Raw genomic sequence first — 19,551 nt, forward strand, 5'->3', positions numbered from 1 at the left:
GACAAAAATGAACCCACCTGTTTGTTACTTGTGGCATGTTTTTTAATCTGAATGAAAGTTGAATGGACCTCAGCTGGAACTCTGTAGGACACCAGTTGTCAAGCTATAGTAACAGCACCATGTTCAGGCATATGTGCATCAGGAAGGAACAGGATGCCTAACATACCTGTAGTGCCTTGCAGGCAAGTGAACTGAAGGTAACAAAGTATCAAAGGCCACTGAGAGACTCAGTAGAACTAATGAGGATGAACTTCATCTGCCTTTCTGTCCTTATAGCTCCTCTGGGAGGGTGACCAAGGAATTTCAGCGCCATATCTGGGTCAGAAACCACACAGAAATGTATTTAAGATATCAAGCAGTATCATCCCAAAGTTTCTGAATCTGAGCCGCTACCACCACAAGTGGAGTACCTTCCCCCAAAAGATTTTATGAAGGAAAGATGGCTATTCTCGAATAACTGTGTTCTTGGTGAATTAAATTGTCATGCACCACTGAAACTCCCTATCTCCCTTTTTCCCTCTAACATTGGTGTGTTCTCTCTTCCTTTCTTGATGAAGTGTACTTTCTTTGTGGACATTTATTTCTGTATTTTATAACTGCGTTTTGAGAAATGATTTTTTAAAGCAACACTTCCTCCTTCCTTTTTAAGTTGGTACTTGCAAATACACTGGTGAGGTGGCTAGTGGGTGGTAGGGCAGCACATATACACACACACCAAATCTTTCAATATGATATATGGGAACATTCACACAATTCTGTACGTAAATGCAATTTAGAGGCATTAGTATTTATCACAAATTTTCACGGATTTCGTCTTTTACAAGGTGTCCCTACATCACTACTGCCACCACCCCTGCTCCAAATTTCTTAAAATTCTCAATATTAACATGCAAATTTGGGGAACTGATGCAAGAACCTTTTAAAGCAAATAGGTGCTGCGTACTTTCTGGGAGCATTGGCCTATTCTATATAACTGGAAGCGAAACTTACCTTTTTATTATTATTGAAGATTTTCTTCATTTACAAAAGTGTGTGCAATGTCTCTCATGGAAGTGAAACTTACTTGTGCTACCATTCTTCTTTTTTAATTGCCCATAAGAGTTTCTCCCATACCCACTAAACCAAATGTTAATATATAAGCTTATATAATATATAAGTGTTCCTGAAAAGTACCCAAGCATGCCACTCTTAAGCTGTTTAGTGTGACAAGAGCCTCTGTGCGCATCAGCTCACTTCATCATGCAAGATGGCAGATGGTATAGTGAAGGGTAAGGGAAAGATTCTTGGATACACTAAATTTACTTTGCTGGAGTATCAAAGCATAAGTACTCTGACTATTGCAGTTGGAAAGACAACTACATTGTTGTGCTGGAGGTATTTTTCAATAGTTTATAAATAGGTTTTTCTTTCGGAAGTGTGAACAGATGCGCACATAACATCTCATCCGTTTATTTTTTATATGCAAGTATACTTTGATTTCACTTACCCTTTTTCATAAGGTAGGCAAAACCAAGACAGTTGGGGCGAAAGTGTACATTTGAGATGGACCGATCACACTAAAGACCAGTTTAAGAAGTTTACTTAAGTTGCCACTTTGGGAGACATCACCCTCCTGAAAAATATGGGCCAGAGCATTAGAAGTAACTTGATCAGATTAGAAGGAGGCTGGAGGTTAACCCCTCTGCCTCAGTAAAGAGCTTTGTTGCCTTCAACTTGAAACTTGCTAGCTGAGAAAAAGCAAATGCTACGTTCCAGAGACCAAAACGAAAAGTTACCGACACAGTTCAACAGCTAATTAAGCATTTTATATGCAGCAGATGTTCTGTGTAAAGCCAGAGCCCAGCAAGCCAATGGCAGAGTCTCTTACACATTACAGGTGCTTTATTATAGAGCTTGACTGTAACCTGAGTCTGTTTTATTTGTCTGACGTGGCTAAAGTATATACCGTAATGCATCTTTGGGCAAGGTTTGTGGAGAATTTGTTTATGTACAAAAACAAACAGGCCATTGCATACAGTTGAGAGAGGTGGGTTTTTAAAAGTCAGTTTAATGCGGAGTGGGCTAGCTTATTCCAGTTGTGCGTTCCCTGCAAATATTGTAGACTGTACAGTAAATCTTGTATGAGTCAGGACATAAGAAAGTTTCCCCTTATAGCAGGGACAGTCTTGAAAGCCTTTTCTTTCAATTCTCTGTAAATCATTCACGTCTCTTGTGGATTGTTTTTTTTAAAAAGAAAAGAACTAAAAAAAGAAGTAGCCTACCTTTCCTCTGGAGCCTACAGACTTTCGATCTATTTAGGTTTTGGCACAGAGCCACAAATGAATCATGGGCTATAGTAGTCGATGTTGTGAGTGCCTCCTATTTTTGTTAATAGAAAACACCCTGTTCAGTTGTAATGCCAAAGAAACCCCCATTCAGAAAAGTCTTTCTTACAGACAAGTGTGCAGACATGGGAGAGATTATACAGTGTGACTGAAGGATATGGAGAAAAGTGTGGTTTGTTGCATTAGGAGTCCCTCTAAAATATGGAAATGAACATTTACCACAGACCTTTAATGTTAGATAAGCGCATATTTAATTTTGTGCACTTCCAAAAACTTACATCATGCTGACCACTTTTGTATTCTCTCTGTTCTTTCCTTTTGTGCTCTTCTGTGTTCACTTTTTTAGATTTAGTACCCAAATTGCTGCTCCCTAGCAATCTTGTGTGTCTTGCTCTTCATCCTCCATAGCTCATGGTCTGGCCAACATGCTGCCCTCCAGATATTGTTCATAGAATCATAGAGTTGGAAGGGACAACAAGGATCATCTAGTCCGACACCCTACAGTGAAGGAATCAAATCCACGCCCCTGGGATTAAGAGTCTCATGCTCTACCAACTGAGCCAACTTTCATCATCTCCAGCCAATGGGCCAAGATGATGGGAGTTGTACTCTTAACACATCTGGAAGGTACCACATTAGCTAGCCCTGCTTCAGTCAATAGCTTTAACTGATCCTGGTGCTTGGTAGCTGCTCTTTCCTTCCTCCTTAGCACTATCAAAGTGTTTGTATCCATTCAAATAAAGCAACATAAGCAAGCAAGCACAGGCTTCTGCCCTTGGGAACTTGCAGCCTGAAGTGAAGGCCTTTGGTCCTTGCTTCCCCAGCATCATGTGAAGATCCTCGTATCCCCATGGCTTAGTATATGGTGTAATTTCATCCATCTTACCTAAAGATGAACCAGAGTCAAATGAGCGACAGCACTCAAATTCTGGCTCACCTCTCCACACTTAATAAGGGATATTATATAAGAAGGGCAAATCCAACCACTTTATAAGAAGGTAGGAGAACACTGGGATTCTTCAGCAGTGAGCAAGGCGGAGAGATGGCTGTGAGTTAACTCTAAGATGCCATAGGAATAGAGAAAATATTCTGGATCCAGGCCATTTGTTGGCAAGCAGACACCCGAGAATCTCATCAGATGGGACTTCACTTTGGCAGCTACTATTAAAAGACCATTGTGAATGAGTCACCAAATGTTGAAAGTGTCAAATGACCAGTCAGGATATTGGGCGATGGCTGAAAGTGTCTATGAATAACCTGCTTGTTTGAATTCCCCCACTGATTCTCTCTTAAGGATGAACTCTGCTGCTTGCATTTTTCTCCACAGCCTTTTGAAACCACCCTTCACCCAGTTTTCAAGCTGACCAACCCTAGCAGTTCAGCGTTGTGCTAGAATTATAACACAGACTGCAGTCGGATGAATTATGTTCTACTGTGCTTTGTACAGAGTTGGTGAGCTACTTTGGAGACAATGCAAGCTTGAGAAATAGAACAACAAACTTTGGAAAGATTTATTGTTCTCCACTTGCTCAGTCCCCTCCCCCCATCTAATTTGCCCCCAAAGCAATATATGGAGCATAATTGCATGGCATGTTGTTCCAGGATGTTAGATATCTGACTTCTCAAGTATCCAGTGTTATATTTAGACTATCCTGAAGCTGAAACCCAGCTGCGGGCTCCTTTTTTGAACCTTGTTGCATATGTCTGTTTAGTGCTCCTCTGCTTCATGAATTAGTCCAGTATAAGGAATGCCAGCTGGTCCTGCAGTATAACAGAATAACTGCAAGTGATAATCAGCTAGCTGCTGTGCCGTATCATTTGACCTGGGCAGGAGGGATACTCATGCCTGTACTGCATTTTCATCATTTGATGTGTGAATGTGCCATCAGTTAGAGTACAACGTTATTTTGAGTCTTAGTAACTGGTAATTGGGCAGAGAGGGAGGTCTGAATGGGAGGGGTTGGGGAGGGGCACCCAGGTCTCCCACTCACCCTAATGTCCTCCTACACTGCCTGTGCAAATATCCATGCCTGCACATAAGCAAGAAGGGAGCCCTGTTGGGACCCTCCATGTATGGGTGTAACTCGCCCAGTGTTTTTCAGTTGGGTCAGTTTGCACACACGGTAGTCAATATTATCAGGAGTTGAATCAGCTGAACTCTCAGTACCGTGGTACCTCGGGTTACATACGCTTCAGGTTACATATGCTTCAGGTTACAGACTCCACTAACCCAGAAATAGTACCTCAGGTTAAGAACTTTGCTTCAGGATGAGAACAGAAATCATGCTCCGGTGGCGCGGCAGCAGCAGGAGGTCCCATTAGGTAAAGTGGTGCTTCAGGTTAAGAACAGCTCCAGGTTAAGAACGGACCTCCGGAACAAATTAAGTACGTAACCACAGGTACCACTGTATACTTGCGTAACCTAATCCTATAATATTTAATGCTTAAAGGTTGACAAAATATAGTTGAGGTGCTCAGTCTTTGGGGGCCAGGGAGTACATTTTGAAAGCTAAGGAATTCTGCGGGCCACCAAAAAATACCAGTTTCACAGAAGAAACACTGACCCCCATCTGTGCTACATTGGGCAGCCCATATGTCCCTCCATCTTTCTTTAGACTGAGATCTGTTTTACAACAATGACATCTATGGAACCACAGAGCTGGAAGGCCTTCCCTGTGATAGGGCCCACTATTCAGAATGGATTCCCATAGGAACCCCTCCTTCCATACTGTGGGCACTGGGCAAAACCTGCCTGATTTACTATTGGTTGAAGATTATTGTTTATGCTGACATTGCTTAAGGATTTAACATCATTTTAAAAATCTTGTTGATTTTTGTTGTTGTTAATGTGTTAAAATAATATTGATAAATAGATAAACATGTTGGCACATTTTAATCCATTTCCCCATTTTATTTTAATTGTTTTAAACTATTTTTTGTTGATCCTTTTCATATTTATGGTGAACTACTTGGAGGTTTTACTGCAATTAAGTGATATGCACATTTTGTTAAATAAAGATTTTGTTATAATATTGTGATTATCGTATGCCTCCTTCGGGCAACTCCTGCAGCCAAGCTGGCACCAAACATGTTGCTCTCCTTTCCTTTGGTCCACGTACGTGAGGCCAAGAGGGGGTCTTGTTGTCTGGGCAGTCCAGGACCACCCTACACACTGCCCAGGCTTGCACCTCAGGGAGGTCACTTCAGTGCTGCTGGCTTCACCCCCCCCCCCCCCGGAGGCACACTCCATTGTCTCTTGAGACAGACAATGCCAACATTTCCCCCCTCTGAACTGCTTCGGTGGTAGAACAGCTATACAGAAAACAAACTACAGTTTAAAGTACAAGTTAAATGCTAGGATATCATGTTTATGTTGTGCAGGGATGAAGTATTTTTGTTCCTTAATTTTTAATGTGTGGTCACTTTTAATGTGCTATTCTTGATTTTTAAAACTTAGCAACAAAATCCATACAGATATTAACTGCTTGTTCTGCGGAAAGTGACCAATAAACAGCCCCAGGGAGATTAGACTGGCCTTGACCAGAGCCAGGGCCTTTTCGGCCATGGCCCCTGCCTGGTGGAATGCTCTCTCACAAGAGACCAGGGCCCTGCAAGATTTGAAATCCTTCCTCAGGACCTGCAAGATGGAGCAGTTTCATCTTTGGTCAGGGTTCAGTCTGACTCATTTTCTCTTTGTATAAGAACAAGCACAAAGGAGGTTTCCCAGCCCGCTCTCAGGTCCTTATAATATCAGTGGAAACAGTTGGTCCTGGCGAGTATTAACCACTTTCAATTTTAACCTGAGGATTGTCATTTGTCCAGTTTTAATTTTAATTTATTTGAATTAATTTTGGGATGCATTTTAATCGATCGATTGCTTCTTTTTATGCATATTGTATTATTTATATAATGTTAGCCTCTCTGAGCCCGGCTCTGGCCAGGGAGGGCGGGGTACAAATAAAATTTATTATTATTATTATTATTATTATTATTATTATTATTATTATTATTATCTTTTAGGAAAGGGGTAAAACTAAAACAGCAATTATGAATGGCCCATTTAGGCCACATTCCAAAACAGACTCAAACATACTTCATTCTGTGTTGGATTCTGGCCAAATAGTGTTACATACAATTCTGATTCTGTGTGGGTGGTGGGGAAATGAACGTTTATCAAGTTAAAACTATAAAGAGAGTGGATGGAATTTTCTCAAAACCATGTCTGATCGTTTAGTGAAATTCCTTGGCAGACAAATGGAATTACATCTGCGCACAGTGCACAGTTTATATGTATGCAGTTTACCGTTACAATATGTAGTGACTGTCGTGAGCTTTGGTGGGACCTGGAAAAGGATTTGTCAGAGTCCTGGATAAACAGCTTTATTTGGAGCTATAACCTGCGAAGTCTATGCAGAATTGTTTATTTGAAGGCAGTATATACCCTCCGAATACCGGAGGAGGAGGAGGAACAGCAACAATAGGGGATATCTGCTGCAATATGCCTTGACCCTCTCAGAGAATCTCAGTGTTTCCACAGTTGAAAGTAGAATGGTGGGTGAGTAGAAAATAGGTGGAGATCTACTGGCACATTTCTGGGCGATGTCTAGTGAATTGGCCAGGGTTTCCGATTTCCAGATACTTGATAGGAATTACAAAATTAGGCTTCTGAAATGAAGAGAGCTAACCCAGAGTGGTGTTTTTGTGTGTAAAAGGACTGCAAACTCTGTTCGGTGCTGGTACTGAAAACAAGTTCTTAGGTTTAGAACGTGTTCTGAGGTATCCTGCTCTTTAACTCTAGCTGTATGTTGTTTGTATTTGACTCTGGCTGGCTGGTCTCGGGAATTTAGTAAAAAAACCAAGTTGACCCAAGAAGCCTGAAATCTGCCCATCACCGGATTACATGAACCATTGGTATGATGCTTCAGGTCACTTCATGTTAGTTTGCCATTATACTTGCTATTTAGATTGCTTTCTTTCTAAGTCTTGCCACTGTCTGCTCTTTTTGCTGCCTCAGCACACTGATCTGACACTTTAAGTAAACAGGAAATTTAGAATCTATCAGCGTATAAGTGTAGCAAGATTGTTGGTCCCAATGTCCCTTAGGTACCCATTCCCATCTGTTGATTGTCTGGCTGTCTGATTCTCCCTTTGTACAGAATGCAGAGGCATGAGCCATTAGTTCCTTGATTCATCTATCTTTTGGAACACCTCATACGCTAAGGGGGTGTGGGGGACGAGCAATGTCTGATCCAGACGCTTAAATATGCCTGTCTAGACATTTATGATATACTCATTATAATGCTATGAGAGCACCAGGTCACGGCAGGTCACGTCTTTCAAAAACAGCACTTCAGTAATGAAATTGATATGAGAGGCAGCGTAGTACAATGGATAAAGACTTGCGGTATTATTTTGTACTAAGGGGTAGTAGAATGAAGTATGGGTGAGAGAGAAAAACAATAATAAACACTAAATCTAACCATTCCTTGGATGCAAATCTCCATTTCCAGGTACCTTCCTTCCCTTTGAGATATATAAGTGATAAATTCCATACTCAGTCCTAATGCACCTTATTTTATAGATCTGCTGCGGAAGCATTGTGCAAACATTTCCAATAAAAGATAAATGCACCAGTTCTATTAATATTTCAACTAGAAAACTAATTAATAGGGAGCAAAAATGGGTTTTGCATGTAAAATTTAGTATTGTGTGCTATATTTTGGGAACAAACATACTAAATACAGCCTTTGTAGTCTGGCTGATCTCGATTCTCTGCTACATCAAAGGCTACTTTGTTATGGGATCTTGAGTTATAATAATTATGGCATGTCTGGACCATCCCGTCCCATTTACAGTGTTTCTCTTACAGTTTGAATGCCATATACAGCATTCTTAGACAACATTTGAAGGGTGGGTGTGTTTGTGTGTGTAGGGGGGACTAAACGTTTTTTCAAAGGAAACATGTTGACTTTTTTTTAATTAAAAAAAAACACGCTTTGGGACTTCCCCATCTCCCTGTTTATAATGGCCTGGACCCAACGAGTGAGGCTAGGCCAAGAGCATGTGCTGATCCAACAGGGTTTTTTATTTTGGTTCCTTTGAACAATTGATCCCTGTCATGTGGCAAACTGCATGTACCACTCCCTTCATTTTCAGTATTTTAAATGTAGCCTGCAGAGGTGCTACTCAAGAAACACAACTCCCATTTGCCGTGCATGAAACTAGTTTCACAGATTCATGTCTTACATCTCTACAGTCTTGCAGCACTAGAAGATGAAGTCTCTCTGCAACTAAGAACAAATCACGCAGTCAAGGCACTGATACTAAAAAGCAAGAGAAATTAACCAGTAGACTAAAATACTTGTCCACTCTTGAAAAATGAGTGCTTTGTTATGTCCCCACTTGCAAGTATGAGAAGGCAATTGTCTTATAATGTCACCAGAAAGAAGAAACTATTTAATGCCAGCATACTGCAGCAAACTTCTTGTTGCATGCAATAATGACTATATTTCCCAAGTATAACAATGTTCGCAACATATCTGGAATTAGTTCCGTTTGGTGACACAGCTTGTCTCTTATTTTTCTCTTCCAAGTAACTTTTGAAGAGTATTCTTAAGTCTTCTCACATGAACCATGTTGCCATGACTGTGGCGTGTTTCTGATAGAGTTTGACATTTTGTTGTCATCTGAGTATGGCTATATGTCAGGCTGTATGAAGCGGCAGCTTTGCAGTTGAGCAATGCTGAAATACTTTCTCAAATTATTTGCATATGGAGCTTAGTGACTTGTTTCAGATTAAAGTTTCCTTGAAGTACATTTTATAAAGCTGATGTCAGTTGTAAACTATGACCAATAATTTTATTAAGGCAAGATGTGGATAGAGTTAAGTCACAGAGAATCAACCAGACCGGCACCAAAAAAAGCAAACCAAAATTCCAGGTGTACTAAGATTTTGTGATACCTTTGAAAGATTTAATGAGTGGTATAACAGGTAGACATGTACACACTCCACAAGCAAACCAGGATGAATGCTCATTATGATATAACCACCTTGCAAACAAATCAGACTGATAAATAAAGACTGGGCATAGTCTAACCACAGCCTAAGCTTTATGCAAGCAAGTTATTCTGCTGTTGTTCAGGTTCTCTAGAAGACCCCTACATTTGTAATTGGATAGAAATAACGCGGGTGGCACTGTGGGTAAAACCTCAGTGCCTAGGACTTGCCCATTGCATGGTCGGCAGTTCGAATCCCCGCGGTGGGGTGAGCTCCCGTCTTTCGGTCCCAGCTCCTGCCCACCTAGCAGTTCGAAAGCACCCCTAAGTGCAAGTAGATAAATAGGTACTGCTTTATAGCGGGAAGGTAAACGGTGTTTCCGTGTGCTGCGCTGGTGCTGGCCTGCCAGAGCAGCTTTGTCACGCTGGCCACGTGACCTGGAAGTGTCTCCGGACAGCGCTGGCCCCCGGCCTCTTAAGTGAGATGGGCGCACAACCCTAGAGTTGGACACGACTGGCCCGTACGGGCAGGGGTACCTTTACCTTTACCTTAATCCTGTCTACTGGGAAGTTACCAGGTCACCATGGCAATCCTTGCTGAGAAATGACACACAGAAGCCGCAGTGGTACAGTGGTGCCTCGCAAGACGAAAAGAATCCGTTCTGTGATTCTCTTCGTCTAGCGGTTTTTTCGTCTTGCGAAGCAAGCCCATTGACGGATTAGCGCTATTAGCGGCTTATCGCGGCTTATCTGCTGATCGGATCAGCTGATAAGCGGCTTAGCGGCTTAGAAAAAGGGTGGGGGGAAAGGAAAAAAAACCCAGCAGGAACTCGCAAGACATCGTCTTGCGAAGCAAGCCCATAGGAAATTCGTTTTGCGAAGCACCTCCAAAACGGAAAACTCTTTCGTCTAGCGAGGCATTCGTCTTGTGGGGCACCACTGTACATCGCTATGGCCCCAAGGAAATTCCCACTTTAGCATAGAATCAAAGAATCACAGAATTGTGGAGTTGGAAGGGACCTCCAGGGCAATCTATTTGAACCCCCTGCAATTCAGGAATCTCAACTAAGGCATCCATGGCAGATGGCCATCCAACCTCTGCTTATGAACCTCCAAGGAAGGAGAGCCTACAACCTCCCAAGGCAGTCTGTCCCACTGTCAAACAGCTCTTACCATCAGAAGGTTATTCCTTAAAAAAAAAAATTAAATTTATAACAATTAATGATACAAATCTCATTCATCGTGTTATTTACAATTATCCTCCCTCCCCTCCTCTAGACTTCCCTCATCTCCCCCTCTGCTGAGTTATTTATTTTTATTTATCGTATCCTGCTTTTTCTACACAAAAATAAAATCCCTTATTATTTCTCTAAAATATCTGTTACTCAAAGGAAGTTGTGAAAGTTTATTAAAATCCCGCCAGTGAATCCAGTCCATTCTGTTGTTTCTGCAAATAAACTGTAAATGGTTCCCAGACTCTTTTGAAGTCCTTTTTGTCCTTCTCTTGTAGTTTGTCTGTTAGCTTAGCCAATTCTGCATAGTTCATTAGCTTTTCTTGCCTTTGTTCCTCTGATGGTATTTATTTCGTCTTCCAATGTTGTACAATAAAGATTCTAGCTGCTGTTGTAGCATACATAAACAATGTCCATTTTTCTTTTGGTAGCTCTTGATTTGAGATACCTAACAAAAAGGTTTCAGGGTGTTTGACAAAATTCATTTTAAACATTTTTTTTCAATTCATTGTCTATCATTTCCCAATATTTTTTAATGCATTTGCATTCCCACCACATATGATAAAACCTTCCTTCCTTTTCCTTACATTTCCAGCATCTGTTATTTTCTTTCCTAAACATCTTTGCCATTTTCACTGGTGTGATATACCATCTATACATCATTTTCATGTAATTCTCTCATGGGCTCAGGATGTGGGACATAACATCCAACTCGAAAGTTGGGAATATTATGGAAAGTTGATATAAAATTCACAGACTGCATACTATTAAGAAATTATTCCTGATGTTTAGTTGGAATCTCCTTTCATGTAACTTGAATCCATTGGTTTGGGTGCTATCCTCCAGAGCAGGAGAAAACAAGCTTTCTACAGTCCCCATGTGACAGCCCTTGAGGCTAAACATACCCAAGTCCCTCAACTGTTCCTCATCAGGCATGGTTTCCAGACCCTTGATCATCTTGGTTACCCTCCTCTGCACACGTCCCAGCTTGTCAATATCCTCCTTAAATTGTGGTGCCCAGAACTAAACACAGTATTCCAGGTGTAGCTTCACCAAGGCAGAATAGAACAGGCCTTTTACTTCCCCCAATACTTTTTTGCTGCTGCATCACACTGTTGACTCATGCTAAGCTTGTGGTCTACTAAGACCCTGAGATTCTTTTCACATGTATTACTGGCAAGCCAGGTGTGTCCCCCCCCATCTTATATTGGTGCAGCTGGTTCTTCCTGCTGTACAGCCTTACATTTGTCCTATTGAAATTCATTTTGCTACTTCTAGGGTCAGATTCTGTTTTTTTGCCAGGGTGTACTCTGACTTCCCAAGTTGCTGGGCGCAAAAATATTGCCATGGAAACAGTAATGTCATCCGTAGTAAGCAAGCAATAATCCTACCAGATGAAAGGCTGAATGAAGCTTGTTCAACTTAGTATATTTACTGCTCTGACACATACAACCCAAAAACGTGTGTTTTCATATGCACCTATTTCTGATGCTTTATTCCTCGGATTATTTTTGAAATGTCTGTATGTTGACTTCAGGCTCGACACAGAGCACATCCTAAATGCAGAAAAGGAGATAGGATAGAGGAACGTCCCATCTAATTGATGGGGGGGGGGGGACACACGCTTATTCCTCTCCTCCCGCCCGGAGCCCGCAGCACGTTACGCTGAAAACTCTGCTGCAAATGAGGTCAGAGGAAAGAGGAAGAAGTGTGGGGGAGGGTTTATAAATGCCGACGCCGACCCTCCTCCCCGGAAGGGTCACGGCAGCTCGAGGCTCCCTTCCCCAACCGGGCGCTCTCCTTCAGCTGAGGTCTCTCCCGCCTCGCCCTCCCCTTTTCTACCTGCTGAGGATGTGATGTCAGGGCCTCATTATCCTAATGTATGCTGATCTCATGGGCGCCGCAGCCAATGGGGCCGCGCGGCTCTCCCCACCTGCTAGGAAGAGAATTCCATCATTCTTGGAATTCTTCCCTGGGCCAGCAGCGCACGGCGGCGCGGGCTTCCTCGCGCGGCTGCTGACTCGGCAAAGGCGCGCATTGTTTGGGGAGCAGCCGCTCGCTCGCTCGCCTGCCCGCTCGCCCAATCAGCAAGCAGGGAGCTCTCTCCGGCCGGAGCCCGCGCAGCCCAGCTTGGCTGCCGGGAGTCGCAAGCGGCGCTCGGAGCAGCCGCCGCCGCCGCCGGGAGCACGCTGGTCTCCGCCCCCCTCCTGGCCCGGCTCAGCTCGGCTCTGCACTGCAGGGGGGAAGCGACCCAGCAGCGCGGAGCTCGTGCAAACTGGTGAGTGAGGCGACGGAACTCTGCGCTTGCTGCAGCTCGCGGAGCCCGCTTCTCCCGGCACGCTTGGTGTGGCGGCGCGGAGCTGGGCGGCGGCGGGGGGGGGGGGGAGCTTTGCTGGAGGGAGATGCGCGGGCAGGCAGGCAAGCAGGCGAGGCGCACGGCCCCCTGGAGGAGGAGGCGGCGGCGCCGGCGTGGAGCTGGTGGCCGGAGCCGCTCCATGCCTCCCTCAAGCAGGCCGGGTGCTTTTGCAGAGTTGTGTCTAGACTTGCCACATGCCCTGCACACTCTTGTCTTCGCGCGTGACTGGCTGCTTTTTTGTTTGTTTGTCTGTTTGGTGGGATAAGGCGCTAGAGCTGAACCCAAACCCCGCGGAGGAGGTGCGAGGAGGCTCTCTTTAGCTCTCGTGTTTTCCTCTCAGAATGTTTGCAATGTTAAAAATGCATGTGCAAAAGAGCGCGGGGGGTGGGGTGGGGGAGGTCGAGTGCCTCTATCCAGATTTGCACGCTGCATTAAAAAGCAAACAAACCCCGCTTTCTCCCCCCCTTTTTAAAAGCCGGGGCTAACTTGCCCCTAATTTAACACTAGTCCAAATGCGGCCGAATTTTTTGCTCCACAGAACAAACCCTGCAGGCGACTCTTCCTTTTGCCTGGTCGAGGCAGCGCTCCTTGCTGTGTTTGTGGAGAGGAGATCCTGCCGCGTGCGGCGAGCTCTTCCTCGCCAAGGCTCTTGCAAGATGCCTCACCCAGCTTCTTGCTGTCTCCCAGTATTTGTTTCGCGTGAGCACGTTTAACCCAACAGACGTTTTAGGACCGGCGACTTGCTGGGTGGATCACAGAAGTAGGTAATCCCCAGTCAACTGACTGAGGGGTTGGTCAAAGAGTCCCAGGAAAGAGACAGAAGCAACGAGGGGCAAGAAAAGTCTGAGTTTCTAAATCTTGCAGTGGCTGTGATTTTGTCCTCCTTGAGTTGTTTTGTAGACTGTTACCTGATGGCACATCCACCCGGTTGCTCTTGCTTTGTGGGCCTGTTTGGACTATCCAGCTCCATTCTGGCTTCTGTTGCTTCATGGGCTCTTTGAGGTGCAGTTTGGCTGCTTCCTTTTCTTATTTGTTCCATGTATATGGCCTTATGCTGAGGAGAATCAGCCAAATCGCATTGCAGTAGTATCCTAGAAGTTTTATGTCCTCTTTGCAATGCATGAAGGAAAAGGCGTCTGGTTCTCGTTCCATGAGAATAGGACTGTCGGTTCTACCTCCACCCCAGTGAGTGCCATCTGCATTGTTGATGAACACGCCTTCTTCTCTGACAGTTGTGATGCAACTTTGGTTTGAAATTCTGGACGCCTCCAGCTTGTGGCACTGGGAGCTTCTTAAAGCAAAAGATCACCTGAGTTCAGAGTCTGTGAGAGACAGCGTCCAACGGTGCATATGAAGGAATGCAAGGATGGTAAAAAAAACCCTCAAGGAGCAGTTTAAAAAGAAAAGCAAGGAAATGTTATTTAATTTGTCTTACCTTCTAGAAATCTTACAGTTTGATGGGAGGAGCATGAGGTGATTCTAGTGTCATATCAAAAACTTTCTCTCTGTGTTTTCTCACACAAAGCAGTACTCCTCCAACTGGGTGAACTGGCACTATGATGGTATGCTATGTCCTAAGGAAAGAAAACCGAACTAACTGGCCTGGTTTCGAAACTGAATCAGTGTAGGATTTATTTTTTTCCAGGGCAGTTTACAATTGCAGTTTAGTTTACAATTATGAGGTGGGAGTGGAAGGGCCGCAAGATTCTGCCTTCCAGCTCTTTGTACTGACACACGTTCTGCTGTAACCAATATTTCTGGCAGGTGAGCCCATGTTAACAGAAGAATGGAAGCAGAGCAATGGCTCCCACCACAAATACAATTCCTTTTTCCTGTGGTAGTAATGAAGAATGACAATTCTGGTCCAAAAGCACCCTTTTCATGTTGAAAGAACCATAAAGCCTTCAAATCCACTTTGCTGGCCCTGAAGGTAGACTCTTTCATGGTCAAACATCATTCATCATCATCATCATCATCATTATTATTATTATTATTATTATTATTATTATTATTATTATTCATTTATATCCAAATTATAGTCTGAGACAGTTGGAGAGTAGGTGAGACCAAGACACACCATTCTGGAAGCTCTTGTGAGGTGAGCCTTACTTTTGTGGAGGTTTCTGTATGCATTTTGTGGAACATCTTCCACAATATTAAATTCATGCTCTTACCTGAATTTCTTTTACTCTTAGACTACGGCATTATTATGTGTAAAGTATTTGTTGAAGTGGCTGAAACCTACCCTGTTTCTAGTTTCTAAATAATTGCATTTCCAAGGAGCTCAAGGCAGCAGATATGGTTCTCCTGCTTCCAGTCTTATTCTCACAACAACCCTGAGCTAGTAACCGGCCCAAGGCCACCTCTCCTCATAGCTGATTTGAATTTGAGTCTCCTTACTTCTAGGTGGATACTTTAACTCAGGCTTCCCTAATCATGTCCCCTCCAGATGTTTTGAATTACAATTCCCACCATCTCTGACCATTTGACAAGGTTGAGAATTGTAGTCCAGAGCATCTGAAGGATGCTAGGCCTGGAAGTGTGCTTCTTAATCACCGTAGCACACTGGCCTTGTGTAAAATTATTTGTAAGCAGTCATGACATATGATACATGAGCTAATTTTTGTAGCTTTTAAGCACATGTAGGCTCGTGACATTTCATTTGGGATAAAAGAGTAGAATGATGTGGGGTTATTCTTTTAAAAACAGAAAGAGTATTCCCTTAATGCCTTATTGGAAATTCCAAGAGATACATGTAAAGTTGATGTGGCAAAAAGAGAGCCTCCTAAAATGCTCTTTCAGGCATTTTAAACTGTGTAGAATCAATATTTGGAGGAGGGATTGGTTTCACAAAGGGAGTCCTCACCCTTGACCTCAACCCAGTGACTGACTGTGTTGTGCAGAGCTGATGAGTACATCTGCATGTTGTGTGCATTGCACATCTGTGCTTCGAGCCTGCTGAGCTGATCCACGTGTGGAGATGGACCCTAAAGCCATGTACAGACCGGTAGAAGCAGCAGTAGTCTAGGTACTCATGGTCTATATTAGAAAGCTGTCGCTGACCACAAATGAGTCAGCTCATCGTCCATCTCTGCAGGTTGCCAGATTTATAGGTCTGAAGGTCTGTAGCAGGGCTAACAAGACCATGAATGAGAGCCAACGTGTTGCATTTGGTTACATTTGCCTAGGTGAGGTTAAGTTGCTAGAATAGGGCCAAATCTGTTTGCTCCATGGAACTATACTGCTGTGTATCATATTTGTTGTTTCTGCCATCTTTGTTGCAATAGTTATCTTTATAATTTTTGAAACTTTTGAGACAGGGATTTTTGTGTGCTCTCAGCAGCGCTGGGAATTGACTTCAAATTCCTAGCACCAGCCTAGAAAATTGGGTTACCTGGGACGTCCAGAGCTATTGTTTGGATTGTTAAATGTGCTTCATTTGTGTGCTGCATACCAACAGTGATTTGTTTGGCTACGCATGCAGTGCTCCTGGAACTGAGTTGGCTTATTAAAAGATCAAACAAAGGGTTCCCATGATCTTCTTATCCATTCCATTTAATGAAAACAGTCATTAGGTGTTCACAGTAGTTCCTACAACCTGAACACTGAAGCGTCCCCTCCCCTTGCCTGTTTTAGGGAGGAGTGTAAAGACACCTGCAATGCAGTTCGGAAGCTGTGACTCCAAAATGAATTTTCCAACAGAGCCATTTTCGGCAAGGCATGTGGTGGGTCAGTGGTTCAGTTTCCACCCTTGAAGGTAGTTGCCAGGAAGTAATATTTCCACAGTTACATCTCTTTTTTTACAGTCTTGTTTGGGCATGTTTAGGTCTTAGGGGCCTATGGTTGCTGGCTCGGTTCTAGATCAGAACTTTCTAGTGGAAGTTGAAGAATTGCATTGCTCCTAGCTTGTAGATGAGAATGACTCTAGATTGCACAGGTATCTCTTCAGTTACTTGGTGAGGAGGGTTAGTCATTCAAACCCAACTCATGATAAATGGCATTGTGATCACCCAGAAGAAACTGTTACACATTGCACTATGATTTGGTTGCAGAGGAACTAATTAAAAACAGACATTTGAAATACATGCAGATATTTCATCTTAATGAATTCTTGCTCTCCGCTTGTCAAAGAAGTCCCTGCTTTACTATTTTCTGTAGCAATGAGATGTTTTTCTCACTTTATTTTTCATGTTTCAGAAAGTTACGAAATATTTCTCTTTTTATTCAGGATCCTGCCAGGAATGGAGACTCCACTGGATGTTTTGTCAAGAGCAGCATCCCTTGTGCATGCTGATGATGAAAAACGTAAGCCTAAAGTTGAACTTTTGTCTTTGTCTTAAGGTTTGGTATGGTAGTCATTGTGCATCCATGCTGTTGACTTACATGACTGTAAAGGTAAAGGACCCCTGACCATTAGGTCTAGTTGCGGACGACTCTGGGGTTGCGGCGCTCACCTCGCTTTACTGGCCAAGGGAGCCGGCGTACAGCTTCCAGGTCATGTGGCCGGCATGACTAAGCCGCTTCTGGTGAACCAGAGCAGCACACGGAAATGCCGTTTACCTTCCCACCGGAGCGGTACCTATGTATCTACTTGCACTTCGTGCTTTTTAACTGCTAGGTTGGCAGAAGCAGGGACCAAGCAACAGGAGCTCACCCCGCTGCGGGGATTTGAACCGCTGACCTTCTGATCGGCAAGCCGTAGGCTCTGTGGTTTAACCCACAGCGCCACCCGCATCCCTCTACATGACTGTAGTTCATGTATAAAATGCACAGATCGAAAGATGTTAAATTATTTTGGTGTGAATGAACCAAAATATCCTAGTTGGTTTCTAAATAGATTCTCACTTTGCTCATTGTGTTGCCTTTCTTGTGTGTAAGACAGAAACCTTTGTGGACATTTCAATGATTAAAAAAAGATTTGAAAACTAGAGGGGAAAATTTCCTTTTGCTGAATGTAGGTTGGGGAGATACAGTGCAAATGAAATAGAGTACATGGGTTATATTGCCTGGATGAAGCAGCAGGCGTTGGCCTACTCTTGCAATCCCACATTAAGACTTGCTTGGCCTGCCCATAATTGGTTAAGATTAAGTTTAATAGAATCATAGAGTTGGAAGGGACCTTGAGGGCCATCTAGTCCAACCCTCTGCAATGCAGGTATATTTCCCCCAACGTGGGGCTTAAATCCACAACCCTGAGTTTAAGAGTTTTGTGCTCTACCTAATGAGCTATCAGTCAGAGTAAGTTTGTGTTAAACCAATCTGTTTACTAAGGAAATTCCTGATATATGTTATGTAATCTTACATTGAGGCAAATGGTACAGTGGTACCTCGGGTTACAGACGCTTCAGGTTACAGACTCTGCTAACCCAGAAATAGTACCCCAGGTTAAGAACTTTGCTTCAGGATGAGAACAGAAATCGTGCAGCGGCAGCAGGAGGCCCCATTAGCTAAAGTGGTACCTCAGGTTAAGAACAGTTTCAGGTTAAGAACGGACCTCTAGAACGAATTAAATTCTTAACCTGAGGTACCACTGTATTACATAATTTGAGTGAAGCGTTGAGTCACTGAAAGCAAGCAGGAAAATGGCTCATTTCCCATTGGTGGGCAGCGAGTTGCTTAGTGTGGAGATCTTCATTTGTTCTAGGAGGCATTCACTCTGAAAAACTGTATTATTACAGGCTTCCTTAAGGGTTGGTGAGAAAGAAAGTACTGAAGGTGTAAAATTCCACATTTAAATTATTACAAACATTGCTGTTGACGTTGGCCTGTGTCCGTTTGCTTCTACTGTGTTCTGAGTATTGTACAAATAGTTATCAAACAATGAAGGGTGGCAGTTTGCCTGTTACATCTGCTTGGATTAGTACTGAATAAATCTGTGAATATACACAGCGGTTTATTGATTTCTCCAAACCTATTTGGAAATTGTTCTATGCTTGGCTTTGCCTTGTATTCAACCTTTTTTTTAACATGGTTAGTCTCTAGTATTAATTTCAGAAACCATATGTGTAGCTTGCCAGTACTGTGTTTTCTCTCTTTCATTTCATGCCCCTCCCTACCCGTTTGGGCTATTTATATATTTATTATTTCATTATTATTATTATTATTATTTATACTCCTGCCTCATAACATAAGGCTCTCTGGGCAACTTGCAGTGAATAAGTAAGAAAACAATTTGGATGCAGATAATACATAAAACAATGAATAAGAAGGACAACATAAATTCCACCCCCCCACAACCCCCCCATTAAATCACCAAAGTGAAAGCACAAATTTAAAAACTGTGAGGCCCTGATTTATTTAATGCCAGCATGCAATGTGTGCAGGTTCATGCCAACATTTCTTTTGGTTAATGACAGAATCTTAATTTGTTAGCTTGCATGTCTACTGCTCTGTTGTGTGTTGTTCCCCATTCCCTTAAAGATGTGGACATTTCTTAATCCCTCCCAAAAGTGTGTATGTCTTTTTTCCTTTAAAAATAATTAATACTGATCTGGGAATGTTTGGAAAGGGTTTAATGGTGTGTGATGCCTCATTTAAATCCCTGCCCAACTTGCTAGCATCTGTCTGATTCCTCATTATATGTGACATTGTGGCTGCAGCCATTTTTCTTCAGGGCAAGAACATAACAGTAGAGACCTTAGTG

This window comes from Podarcis bocagei, assembly GCF_964188305.1.
Source record: "Podarcis bocagei genome assembly, chromosome: 2".
Classification (NCBI taxonomy): Eukaryota; Metazoa; Chordata; class Lepidosauria; order Squamata; family Lacertidae; genus Podarcis; species Podarcis bocagei.